This window comes from Schistocerca gregaria, chromosome 11 (assembly GCF_023897955.1).
Source record: "Schistocerca gregaria isolate iqSchGreg1 chromosome 11, iqSchGreg1.2, whole genome shotgun sequence".
In the NCBI taxonomy this organism is placed as follows: Eukaryota; Metazoa; Arthropoda; class Insecta; order Orthoptera; family Acrididae; genus Schistocerca; species Schistocerca gregaria.
The window spans coordinates 78,624,413-78,638,405 of record NC_064930.1 but is presented as its reverse complement, the minus strand read 5'-3'; positions in this window follow the sequence as shown (position 1 = coordinate 78,638,405).

The window sequence follows — 13,993 nt, the reverse complement described above, 5'->3', positions numbered from 1 at the left end:
ATTGTAAAAAAAAAAAAAAGTTTCATGTTGATTGGGGGGGGGGTATAGTATCGTTGTCTGTTAACATTGTAAGTTGACATACTTTCACCACACTCAATCAGGGAATAGTAATGAATTTCGTATTTTTGCTTCATCTTAGTCTTTATTTTGACATTAAGCTTTGTTTTCTTGGTGTACTGCAGTTTTTTTTTCTGTTGAATATTCTTCCACACAGTTGGCCAGTTATCTAAAAGTGAGATATAATTTACGTTTTCGAGTATCTGTATGGAGGTAAAAGGCTCTTCTTAACAAAGAAGAAAATCTGCTAAATTGCAGAGAAAAGTACAGTTGTTTGTACTGACATATATACACAAATATCTTTGTGTGCATCATAACCTTGGCACAAAAAGAGCCGCCTACTACAAAAAGTAATTGTTGTATTCATGTGCCCTGATGATCAGTTAATTTTTTACATGCTCCATTGATCATTTTGTATGATAGATCGTAGTCATAGTGAACGAGTCATTTTGCCTTCAAATGGCAAATTAATAATTAATTTATACATATGGGTACATTGTGAACATTTTTAAGTTGTCTTTACAAAAATAAAAAGATACACAGATGTGAGTCAGTAATTCCTACACACCACTTATTACACATTGGATTAACAGAAATTTATCTTTGGAATAGAAGTTGTGAAAGAGAAATTCTCTCAAGTTATAAAATTTTACTTTGCTGTCTGTCAAACTTTATCACTAGTTAAGTGATCAAAAATTGTTGTTACAGCATTGTGAACCACTTTTTGTGCTAAAGACAACCTTAGTGTTGAGCAAGGAATATAATTTTTCCTTCTGTATGTTGTAATCATGTATCTTAATATAGAAATTTGAGAAAGAAGGAAAATATGATTTGATGTACATAGAAGCAATGGATTTGACATTCAGGGAAAAGAGAAACAACAATGGACTAAAGGAAGTAGACGCAGAAGTCGGTAAAATGGCGAGTGAACCTCAAGAAATAATGAGAAGATGGGAAGAATATATAGAATTGCTATACACTACAGACAGCCGACCGAGTAGTAGTCTTTTGACTGTGTCAGATAGGACAAACTGATGTAAATCGTAAGGAAACATGGAGTTGACTTCAGGGATAGATGGATAATTAGAAATTTGTTTCAACCAGAAAGCAAGAGTAAGAATAGGTGTGACGAGTGAAGAAATTGAATGGGGAAGAGGTGTAAAACAAGGTTGTTATTTATCACCAACACTGTTCAATGCCATAAGGCAGAATACCATACTACTACTAATGCCCCATTTGGACTGTAGTGGATTATTTGCAACAAACTTCATGAGGGAATAAATATATTGTAAAGCAGTAGTGACAATGTCCAAAGCCTTAAACAGGTGTCTTACAGCACGTTTTTGCAGTGTTTAGACTTCCTTTCTTACCAAGTGAGATGGCGCAGTGGTTAGCACAATGGACTCATATTTGAGGGGACGACAGTTGAAACCAGTGTCCAGCCATCCTGATTTAGGTTTTCCATGATTTTCCTGAATCATGTCATGCAAATTCCAACCAACGTTCTTCCTTAAAGATGAGTTATTCCACAATGTTATCAAGATTTGCAATGATTGAAGTGCAAATGTGGTGGAAGAAGTTTTACGAGTTCCAAAACCATATTTTCGAAATTTAAATTGTCATCAATATTGACATTTAAGAATTTTGAAGTTTCCATCCTATTTATCATTTCCTCATGTGTTACACTTATCTTTGCTGTAGTATCTCTAGACATGCAGAACTCTTTTTAAAACCAGTCAATGATACTTTTAAGAACTTCGTTTAAAATTTCTTCTGTTTCTGTACATGTGCCTGGACTGATTACAATACTAGTGTGATCTGCAAAAATAACTAATTCTGCTTTTTGTGTAATAGAACATTCTAGGAACATTAGTAGACCGAAGATTGAACTTTGGGGTACCCCTATGCGATTTCTCCCCAGTCAGAATTATGTCCCTGGACTATTGCTTGACTTACTAAGTACAACATTCTTCATTCTTTTGATTATATGTGGCTTTATCCATTGGTTGGCTATACCATCAATCCCATAAAATGTCAATTTATTTAGGAGAATACTGTAATTCACACAGAGGTCACAGAAAATATCAGCTGGCTCTATTTCATTATTTAATGGTTATAAAATCTGGTGATTAAACATGTAAATGACATTCTCAATAGAGCACTCTTCTGAAAGCCTAACTGTGACTTGCTAAGGATACTATTTTTGCTAAGGTGAGATGCTATTCTAGAATACATCTTCTCAAAAAAATTGGTGGATGATGACAGCAGTGAAACAGTTCAGTTGTAATTTGTACCCCCCTCTGATCACCTTTCTTAAAGAGGGGTTTAACGACGATGTATTTCCGTCTCGGGAAAGATGCCTTGAGTTAATAATGATGCATTATATATTTCAGATAAGTCTGGGCTTTGTGCTGTGTCAAAAGCACGGATTACGTTCACAGTTACAATTGCTGAGCATCCAATCCGGCTAATAACACCTGGTGAATACAATAATGTGTGTATGATGTATTGAAAGGCGACGTGTTCTAGATGACCCGAGCGCGCCGCATAGAAAACAGATGGTGAACGGGCGCGGCTTCAGCGATGTCACAACTGGCCATTGCTGATGCAAGAGATGCTATGTTAGCGACGCGACATAGCCAGCTGCTATCGATGTTGCTGATGGCCAAATGGAATAATAATTTAACTGTCAACAGTTGGCGAGGCGTTGTGTGTTTGTTCATGTGAATGGTTCCTATTGTATGACATCAGAAAATAGTTAGTTCCCCAGTAGACTTCTTACCGATAAAGTTAATCTTGGGACAGGTCTAGGTCGGATGTGGTACCGACCCACTGTGTGTTGTATAGAGGAACTGCAGTTTGTGTTTAAGGCTTGGGAGAGCTGAAGGAATTTGGCTGGTGAAGCCAGTGTAGTATTTTGTGCAGTTTATGAAGACAGTGTGGCAACTGTGTCGTTTAGGCCCCTCTTGATAGATATAGCTGCAACTGTAGTTTTCCTCCCAAGACCAAGGTACGGGATATGTGTAGGTTCCAGATTTTGAAGTAGTCGTGGATTAGACACTGTTTTAGCGAAATTGTGTTTTTGTGTGGTCGATTTGTTGTCGTCCTGTGGACAGTTTGGGAGGAAGGAGTGGTTATTTTGCTGTGGTAGATACAGCATGAGCCGAGTTAGAAAGATTTGCATTTGATGATCTTTAGAGAATCGCCAGAACCCGATATCCTGTCTGTGTTGTGTGATTAGTGGTTGTGACTCACCTAGAGGTAATTTTGTTGCTGTTGTTTTTGGGAGGGATGTGGTAATGACTGCTGTGTATCGAGAAGGGAAAGCCTCGAACACATTTGTTGTTTGGATGCCACGATCTTACAGTGGATCTAGTATTGGCTCGTGTATATTTGAACTGTTTCACCTTGATATGAGAGATCTCACCATTAGGTTGAGTTAGTAAGCGATGGGAATAGAAAGAAACCATTTACAAGCAACACATAAATAAACAAAAATCTTGGTTAGTTGAAGTGAAGAGTGGCCTGATTTAATTTAGGGAACTTTAGTGGGTCGCGTTGTGCTAACTCCTGAAGGGGCTCAGTTTTGTTTGAATTGTTAATTATGGCTAAGGCGAAAGAGGCGGTGGCGCCTAGGTTTTTTGATTATATTTTTGTTTGTTCTTAAGTTTCCGTTTCTATGGGGGGGAGGGGAGGGGGGTCGATCACTTATGAGGTTTAACTTGGATCGAGATACCTAGCCCAAATAAAGACAAGTTTTCTTGGGTCAAAAGAAACCTTTACGTGTTGTTACTTAGTAGCTGTTGCATGTAATCCATTGTGGTGTAATTGCAAGTTTGTCACCCTGAAAGTGATGTGTTTGAAGGATACTTAATTTCAAAGTACAAGGGGAACTTGTTTTGGTTGAAATTGAGTGATGAATAATCTCTGAAAACAGTGTTATCACGTGAAGGCGAATCAGTAGAAACTCGTACAAAACGGTGAAAGCAAAAATATGTTTTAGATATATTATTAGGTTCTTGTGTAACATAATCTCGAGCTGGCGTTGGGAAATTTTGTTTTACGTGAAAATTATATAATTGCGTTGGTACACGCAAACTACACAAGAGTCCGATACTAATAAAGGCTAACAAGATTACATTTACGTAAGAGAAGTTCTATGTGAGTGAAAATCAGAATTGAAGTTATTTGAAGCTGTTACAAAAAGTCAGCGATTGTACTCACAAAGATGCAGAGGTTAATCGGTGGAATACATTACATATTATTATTTACGTAAGACGTTAGATTACACAGCAAGAAATAGAATTATCGCTTCAGTTATCTTTATTCCTGTACAAACGTTGTCCAAATAAGAGTTCAATATTTTGTTCAACTACAGCTTATCTCCGTATGCTGAAGAGATACAACCTAGTAGTCAAGCAATAACTTTTTATTTACTAAAGCCTGAAAACCAGTCAACTGAAATACATGTCAATACAAAGAATACTTATAAAAATCAAAGAGTAAAGCAGATTGCCCTTGCGTTCGTCACCACCGAATAATGCTGCACAGATGTTGTTCTGGCGATTTCCACAATATGAATTGGTCTTTGAACTCACTTCATATTTGAGATGAATGTTAATAGTTATTAAAAAGACTACAAGGCGGTTCGAGAGTGATCTGCGTTGGAATGAAGTCACTGCTTGTGAGGACAATTGCAAGCTGGATTTACGATTTAGCTTGACAATATACACAGGTATCCTATTTAAACAATTTTGGTGTCTTGTTTTGCACGATAGGGAGATAACGTGTGTTGTTGCTGTATTCTGCTAGTCTCGTCATTGCTGGTAGATAGCGATTGACCGTGTTATTTGGATATTTTGCTGTACCTGTTTGTGGTGTAGTAGCATTGATGTATGACTTCGAATTATACATATAATGAGAATGCTGGTTGTTGTTGTCTGCTGTCTCATCAGTGTTTACTATTGTTGCAGTTGCTAATCACCAAAGGGTTGATCTGTCCTCAATTTGTTGTCGAAGAGTGCAGCTTCTGTACAAGGTAGGCTCCAAGAGTTTGCCACTACTGGAATCTTCTGTGATCGGATAGCGATCCACAGTCATAACAACGACTGTCAATACAAAAACTGTACCTGATTCTTGCTGTAGTGGTCGATTGGTTTGCTCAAGCAATTTTGCTTAGCAGGAACCCATACATCAGGAGGATCGCGATGTTGGTACAATACGATACCTTGTCGTTTTGAGTTAGATCTTTAGTCCCGCCAAACGGCGCTTTACAGCTTATTACATGGGAACAAATTTTTAGTACTCTTTTGGAAACCCACCAAAATTAGATGCGCTTTCGTTTTTGAGAGATTCATTCATATGGATTGAATTTTATGACACTTAATTTTTCAAGATACTGCTGTGATATTTCTCTTGAATTGTTTGGCCCTATGATTTCTACTATATTTAAGAAATGATTATTACATGCATTTGCTACCTGTGACTCAACATTTATAGTCCTTCCATTCGGTTCACTAGAGATGTTGTCATGTTCTGTGGCTGGTTGTGCTGTCTCTCGTTTCACTATATTCTATAGAGTCATAAGTCTGTTGCGAGAAGTGATTATTTCTCACATTATGTTCATGATCCTTGATTTTTTAAATAACTTTTCTTCGTAATTATGTGTATTTCTTATAGTGTGTAACTATTGCACAGGATCCCTAGTTGCTCTTGGCAAAAGATACATTTCTCTTTTTCTTTCACAATATCATTTAATCCCTCTGGTGATACATGGGTTGTTAAATGTATTTTCAGTGCCCTTCCCGATTTGCTTATGAGGAAAGCGATTTTCAAATAATGGGATGAATTTATCATGGAACAGATTAAATTTTATGTTACCATAAATTAAATCCCATGTCATATCCTGTAAACTATTCTTAAAACCATTTGTTGTGGAGTAATTAATTATTCTAATTTATTTCCACTGAGGGGTATCCATACTGCAGAGGTGCTACGTTATTTAGCCTAATCAACTGTGAACATGATCAGAGAGAGCACCTATTACTGGGTAAATAATTATTTTCTTAATTTGAGTATCATCAGAGGAAACATTATGAATTATGGTTCTACTGTCTTTATACACTATTGTTGGAAAGTGAATTACTGAGACTAAATTGTAGAATTCAAATGAGGTTTCCAGACCGTTTCTCGTATCAGAATCCCTAATAAAATCTACATTGAAGTCACCACAGTCGATTAACTGCTTGCTGATGTCTGACAGATACATAGTAAGGAATCCAGATTCCTTATAAATAGTTCAAAATTTCCCAGTGGGGATCTAATACAATTAAAATTAAAAGTGAATTATTTTTCAGCATTCACTCTCAAGCACACACTTCTAGGTGCTGGTCATTACAAAATCTACTTGTCACAATTTTTTTTTGAACTTGTGTTCTGTCGTAATGTCAGTAACGACTCCTTTCCCTTGTAATTTTAATGTGTAAGCAGCAATAGTGTAATATTTTATATGTAACTTATCTAACCCTGTCATTATGTGGTGCTCAGACAGGCACAGGATGTGTATCTTTTCAGAGCTCTATAAATTTTCCAGACAAGAAGCTTTTTTTCATTATTACTCAGTCCTATAATATTTTGATGAAATAAACTAACCTTACTTTTCTGTGTACTATTAAGCATTTTATCAGGCTCTTCTGTTATTTTCACATTTTTCAAAACAGGGTGCCTGCATTCTGATTATAACCTAAGAAAGGTGCCCATCTGACGCCAGTAACCACAAGACTCTTGTTATGTGTGATGGTGACCCCTCCCTCCCCACCTTTGTATATTATCAGCAAGAAGCTCAGCCATCATATCTTTTCCTCTCCTATTCTGGTGTAGGCCATACCTAGTGTATTCTCATCTCCCAGTTGTAACAACTGGCACTGCACTCATACGAGATTGTGTTTCTGTCAGTAGTGTGCTCAAGTTACTGTTCACACATCTCTCAGTAGTGTTTACCCAGGGCTGGTCATGGCGCTCCAGGACCTCCACAGAACTCATCTTGGTGTGTGTAGTTGCGACTCCCATTTCGTCCAGGTCACCCCTTATGCTGTAATTACTGTTCTTAGCTGGGCTGATCCCCACTCTACCAACTATAATTACTTGTTCCTCTTTGCTAAAATCTTTGCAGAAATTCCCTATTTCCTTTATCACCTTGCTAGGACTAGCACTTGGCTTCACAATACTTGTGACCTGGTAGCCAGTTATTAATTTGTCTATCATCTGGGCAACTCCTCTCTGATGAGTACTACTTAGCAGCAAGACTGCTTTCTTCTTACTCTGTTTTGGTGTCAACCTACAATTGAGTTTCTTGCCTAGAAGCCTACTGTGGCCTATAGCTGGATGTATCACTTCCCCTCCTACTTTAAGTAACAAGTCACAATTATTTGATGCTGTTAGGTCAGATGTAGTGAAATTGAAGAGCTGTCCTTCTTTCTTCTTTGCCTATTTTCCAAGACCTTTTTCCCCATTCAACCTATCTAGTCCAAATTTCTAATTCAGCCTGAAGGGTACAAATCTTTGACTCCTGCTTAGCGATTCACTTGTCTTTTTTTCAAAGCCTACAGTCCCATTTCAACACAGTTTACACTTTTAATAACAGAATTAAATCAATTGCCTTCCTTTATATTACATGAATATTTGTTACTTGCGAACAGTAAAAATTTGGCCTAGATGTTAATGGTTCATGTGTATGATAGATCGTCAAAAGTTATTCTTCATACTTACAACAAGAACTCATGACTCACTCAACTGCTGTATCCGTTAAATTATTTTAACAAGAAAAGACTGTAACTCTACGCAAACTGCACATAAACAACCGACTAGTGAGAAAGATTTCTAAATAAAACAAATTAAGATTTGCGCTACTTCTAGAAACATGAACTTGACAGTGAGTGGAAATGCTCAAATTATTGTAATGAAAAACAGAACAACTAAGTGGAATTCTCTAAGTTAATTGTGCCAAACGTAAACAACTGTACAATTACAGCCTGACCTTACAGTCTTTTCGCGTTTTCTGGACTAAAAATAAAGGAAGGTGAGACCTTAAACAGTAAGCTTAAAAACGCCCTGATACCCCTATTTAATGAGTAATTTGTACTAAACTAACTGTTATTACAATCTAAAGAACGTATCTTTACGAGAGTGCAAAAACTGAGAACTTAAGAAAGTAACGTATTCAAAAGTCACATCACATATTTGTAAAACTGAAGTACTAACAAAATTTTAGTATGGTTTGCAAAAAGGCTTTCCAACAGAAAATGCTATATATAATTTCATTGATCAAATATTAAATACTTTGAATAACTGTACATCACCCATTGGAATATTTTCTGATTTCTCAAAGGCTTTTGATTGTATGAATGGGACAGTGCACAAATGGTTTAATTCATATGTAACTGGAATAATGCAGAAGGTTGAAATTAACAGTACAAATAGTCTGAAAAAATCAGCAGAGTCCTCTAACTGGGGAAGTATCAAGATGGTGTCCCATAGGCATCAGCCTTGGGTCCCTTATTGTTCTTAATAGATATTAATGACTTGCCACTCTAGATTCATCAAGATGTAAAGCTAATTCTTTTCACTGGTGATAACAGTATGGCTATCACACCCAACAGACAAGAATCAGCTGAGGAAATTGTAAGTAATGTCTTTCAGAAGACTGTTGAGTAGGTCTCTGCAAATGGACTCTCACAAAATTTTGAGAAAGCACAGTACATACAATTCTGTCTAGTAAATGGCATAACACCATTGATAAATATAGACTTTGACCAGACGTCTATTTCTAAGGCAGAATCTTCAAAATTTCTGGGTGTGTGCACTGATGAGAAATTGAATTGGCAGAAACTTATTAAGGTTATTGCAAATATTGGAGATAAGCATATCAGTAAATTAGTCTACTATGCCTATTTTCATTCACTTTCTTTTGGGGTCATTCATCAAGAAGAGAAAATGTATTCATTGCACATAAACACGTAATCAGCATAATAGCTGGATCCTACACAAGATCATCTTGCACACTTTTATTTAAAGAACTTGGGATATTCACAGTACGTTCACAATATATATATTCACTTAAAAAATTGTTATTAATAACCCAACCCAATTCAAAAGTAATAGCGACGTGCATAGCTACATCACTAGAAGAGTGGATGATCTTCACTATTCTGGGTTAAATCTGACTTTGACACAGAAAGGGGTGAATTGTGCTGCCGCAAAAATCTTCGGTAATATGCCAAATAGAATTATAAGTGTGATAGATAGGCAACCAACATTTAAAAACAAATTAAAAGAATTTTTGAATAGCAGCTCTTCCTACTCAATAGAAGAATTTTTAGATATGAAAAAAATTAATTATATCGTGAAAAAAACTTGTGTTAAGCTGACACATTCCCCATCATTACAAAACGTCGTATTCATGATCTATGGAACAACTATTAATGTAATATAACTCATATATTTCGCCTGGTGCAGGGCTGCCAACCTCAGTAGCTGTGAATGTCTACTGATCAGAGAGTGAGAACACAATGACATTGTTCATATGTAGTAACTATACAGGCTCATCACTACGCCAAATGGGGTTAGGCAACAGCTAAACAAAAAAAATATATATGGCGATATAGATCATCAACAATTTACAATAGCTTGTTAAAGAAGTCTATATGTTCTATAACTAGCATGTGAAGATCATGCATAGCAATGCAGTTGACAGTGCACTTGCACTGACAAATCTTTGGATACTGATCTAAAACTGTCTGAGTGAAACTGTGCATCTGGTTATATCCGTTTTTGGCAGACAGTTTTTGGCTGTGAACTATCAGAGTCATGTAGGGCAGAACTGTAACATAGTCCATGTTGTGCACACAGTCTGTAGTGCATGATTGTGGTTCTGTTCCTCCTCTCTGGAGACTGGCCTTGCATGTGCTGCTCTCTTACTACATGGTTCTGTTTCACATCTCTTGATGACACAGCATTTGTGTTATTTGGTACTTTGAAAGATAAAAAGATAGCTAATATAAATAGGCTCTGTGTACTGCCTTTTAAATATTGTTTGATATACTTTTTCCTAGTAAATAAATGTTGATTTGTTGAAATTTTAGCACTGTCACTGGTTTTGGACGTTTGTGTGGAAAATGACACGTCACCCACAGTAACTGAATGAGCCATAAGCAGCCAGAAGGCGCCAAAGTGTTGGCACACCTGTTGCAGTAACAGGGCTGATGTGGACGTAGCCAGGCGGAGCACAGCAATCCTGACAATGCAGGGGAAAGATGGGGCTTTTGCAGGACAAGTCGAGTAGTTTCTACACCATCGGCCAATGGATTTGTTGTTCATTACAGGGCTGTAACTACTGTATTAACACAGCAAATGAGCTTCTAACGAGTATAAATAACCATCAATGATAGCACAGGTATTCACAGTCTGGCAGTACGTACTACACCAGGTTATGGAACAATATTGGTTAGTGAGAGCCACCAGGAATTTGGGCCTGTGTCACTGCTGGACCATCTTCTGGTACTAATTCCTCCTCCCTCTTCTTGGCGCCTTTCTGCTGGTGAGCCACCTCTCAGGCTCATTTTGGGCGCAACCAGACCTCTTACCTTGGAGACCAATGTGGGGGGAATGAGTGCGGCAGGTCATGACTGCGGTGATACAGCCATTTGCCCTGCAGTGCTGATGTGGGCACCCAGACACCAAATGCCTCTGCTTGCAGGGTTGAATTCCAACCTTGGAGGCTGTCAGCCCCTTCAAGAGTTACAGTGGGCTTCTGCGCCGCTGGTGCCTACCGCAAGCAGCCATACTGCACATAAGTGTGACGCAAATGCTCCTGAGCAGTCTCCTGGGTATCAACACTCCCGGGGCGGATGTCACAGGTGGCCTCCTAGCTGATAGCTGGCCACCGCAACACACCCCAAGTCAACCATGTCAGTGAGCTGAAGACACTGTGCCACAATGCTGTGAGTGTAGTAGCATGAATCTGAATGAGGTGTTTAATTTTTTGATGCAATTTTCATGAACTGACAACTGCCTGCATCGTCACCACGACACACCACTGCAACACCACCCTGCACAGAAGTGACTCTTCACCCCAGGCCAGTGCTGTTGGTACCAGAAAAGTCGCTATCCATGCAGCACCACTTCACAGCTGCAGCTCACAGTGTCAACACCAGAGCTCACATTTGTATGCAAAATGCAAAGAGTTTTTGAATTTATTTAGAGTTCATGCATTTACCATTCTCGCTTTTACTAGTCAGTTTTAAAGTGCATACAGTTAAATATTTTGGGGAAAACTGGTTTTGCAAGTGTGTTTATTAATTTTTTCAAATAATGGGATATTTTTCTTTTTCTCCCCAAAATAAAATTTCTCATTCATAAAAAAATAACATTTGTCACGGAATTCTGAAGTACTGTATATAAAATTGTAGTTCATTGACACATGCAATAGTTTTTTTATTTTCTTGGAATAATGACTGTATTCCTGAGTTCATCATATGAGCTAATCATTTAACCATGTTGCAACTCAGGCTGGGGTTTCTGTTCTTCGTAGGGTGATGCTTATCATCTGAGTTATGACTTAAGATCACTTCTGCTGGATGTGTTGCATGCATTTGTCTGCAGTTGCAATCACAGTTCAAAAGAATGAATACGGAGTGAGTAATACTTTGCTTCCTTATGCTAGCAGTGAAACTGCCATGCTCGTCGGTGTTACATAAATGCTGTGTTGTTTGGCATTGATAATTTCAATGAGGATGGACAAGTATTATTTTGTTTGTCATGTGAAGGAAGTATTGCTTCTGACAAAAAGTTCCAAGTAGTATAGCATCTGAACGCCAAAGCACAAACAAACTAGAACCAGAAAATCTACTTTATGTCAAAAATTTCCAATTAGTTCATGTAGGGGACAGGTCGACATCCCCACAGGTTCATGTCACTCCTCCATCAAGGACATATGTTCAGCATTTATAAATAACACGTATCCTACAAAGTTATTAGAAAGAGACTTAAATAAAAGAGATCTTGGTGAACCTACCATCAGAAATTTGTGCCCGAGTGTTTCAACGAAGTTATTCATCACTTCGAGGAAGCATGAAAACATTTAGATTTCAATAGTTGAGACCACGCTGCATGCCAGTGTATATGTAGTGCAGTATTCAGTAACAGTGAAATCTTGGAAGTAAAACATACATTTAAATGTTCAGATATTAGAAACAGTAAAACATTCTACAGTTGCAATATTTTATTAACGGTTCCCTAGCTTTTTTGTGGCCAAATGGTATACAATATGACAGATTACTGTTACTCGTATTTTCTACAGATGCTGCTCCATGCATTTTGAAAGCAGCAAATGCATTAAAAGCTCTTTACTCCAAACAAATACATTTGCCCCATTTAGCCCAGCCCATAGCAGAAATGTGGAGATTGCAACATCTGGAAGTTGACCATCTTGTTCCCAGTGTCAAGAAACGTTTCATTGAACCAGCTGCTAGAGCTTAAATTTTCAGAAGGCTGGCGCCAAAGTTAGCATTATTTCCTCAGCCTATGTTAACGTGGTTGGGTTTGTGATCGGACACTATATGCTACTATTCTAACATTTCTGTAGTTTGGAAAATTGTAGACTGTTCAAACCTGAAAGATGCAGCTTCTACTCGTATGCAGATAGCTCACCAGAGTTTCAACTCAAGTGACATAAAAACTAAATTGCAATACATATGTAGTCATTCCTCAATAGTACTAGAAATCACAAAGCAATTAAAGGCTAGGAATAATTCATTGCAACAAACATAATTCCTAGTGAATCAGGTATTGCAAGCATTATCCTTTCAAGTCCATGGAGTTGCAAAAATTGCTTTTGATAAGCTGAATGTAGTTCTTGGTAAAAGTAAAGGCTATATAACATTTTGTGAAATTGCAAAACATCTGCCTGAGATATCTTGTGAAGTGCAAGAACAACACATGAAAGAAGACCTTTGAAGTATCTCATGTACTGGTGACATCTTGTGATGCAGAGAGCTATTTTTCTCTCTACAAAACCTTTTGTGACAAACGAAGAAAAAAAGTTAATTAGTTACAAACTACAGTCTGTGCACTCTTTATTCAACATGAAAATATCACTACAGATATTCAGATTTAGGCTATTAAATGTTCGATATGCCTGGCATCCTTGGCGATGATTTGGTGCAGACGACTGGCGAAATTCTGTATGAAGTGTCGGAACATCGATACCGTTGATGATATGAATGGCTGTTTGCAGCTCAGTAATGGTTTTGGGGTTATTGCTGTACACTTTTGACTTTCATGTAGCCCCACGGAAAGGAGTCGCATGTGTTCAGATCCGGAGAATATGGCGGCCAATGGAGGCCAACGCCAGTGGCCTCTGAATATCCCAGAGCCAGAATGCGCTCCCTAAAGTGCTCCTCTGGACATCAAACACTCCGTCTTGCAGAAACCACATCTTGTTAATATCGGGGTCGCTTTGGATAATAGGGATGAAAACAACTTCCAAAACCTTCATGTATCGTTTGGTTGTGCAAATGCATGCATTTTCATGCCATCGAGGAATATCACACTGATTACTCCATGAATGGTCATTGCACACCACAGGGGTGAAGAGACTTCCTGATCGCGAAATGCGGATTCTCAGTCCCCCAAATGCGCCAATTTTGCTTATTGATGAACCCATCTAAATGAAAGTGGGCTTCCTCGCTAAACCAAATCATGCATACACATACTAATTCCCATCATTTCCACATGGCCAACCGTGCAGTTTGAACGTCCTATCACGAACTGCTCAGAAGTTATGACGTTTTTATTTAATATTGTACAATAATTGTCACTTTGTATTTCACTGTGGAAAACTTCAGAATGGCATTTCTCATTTATTGCAACAGCAGCATTG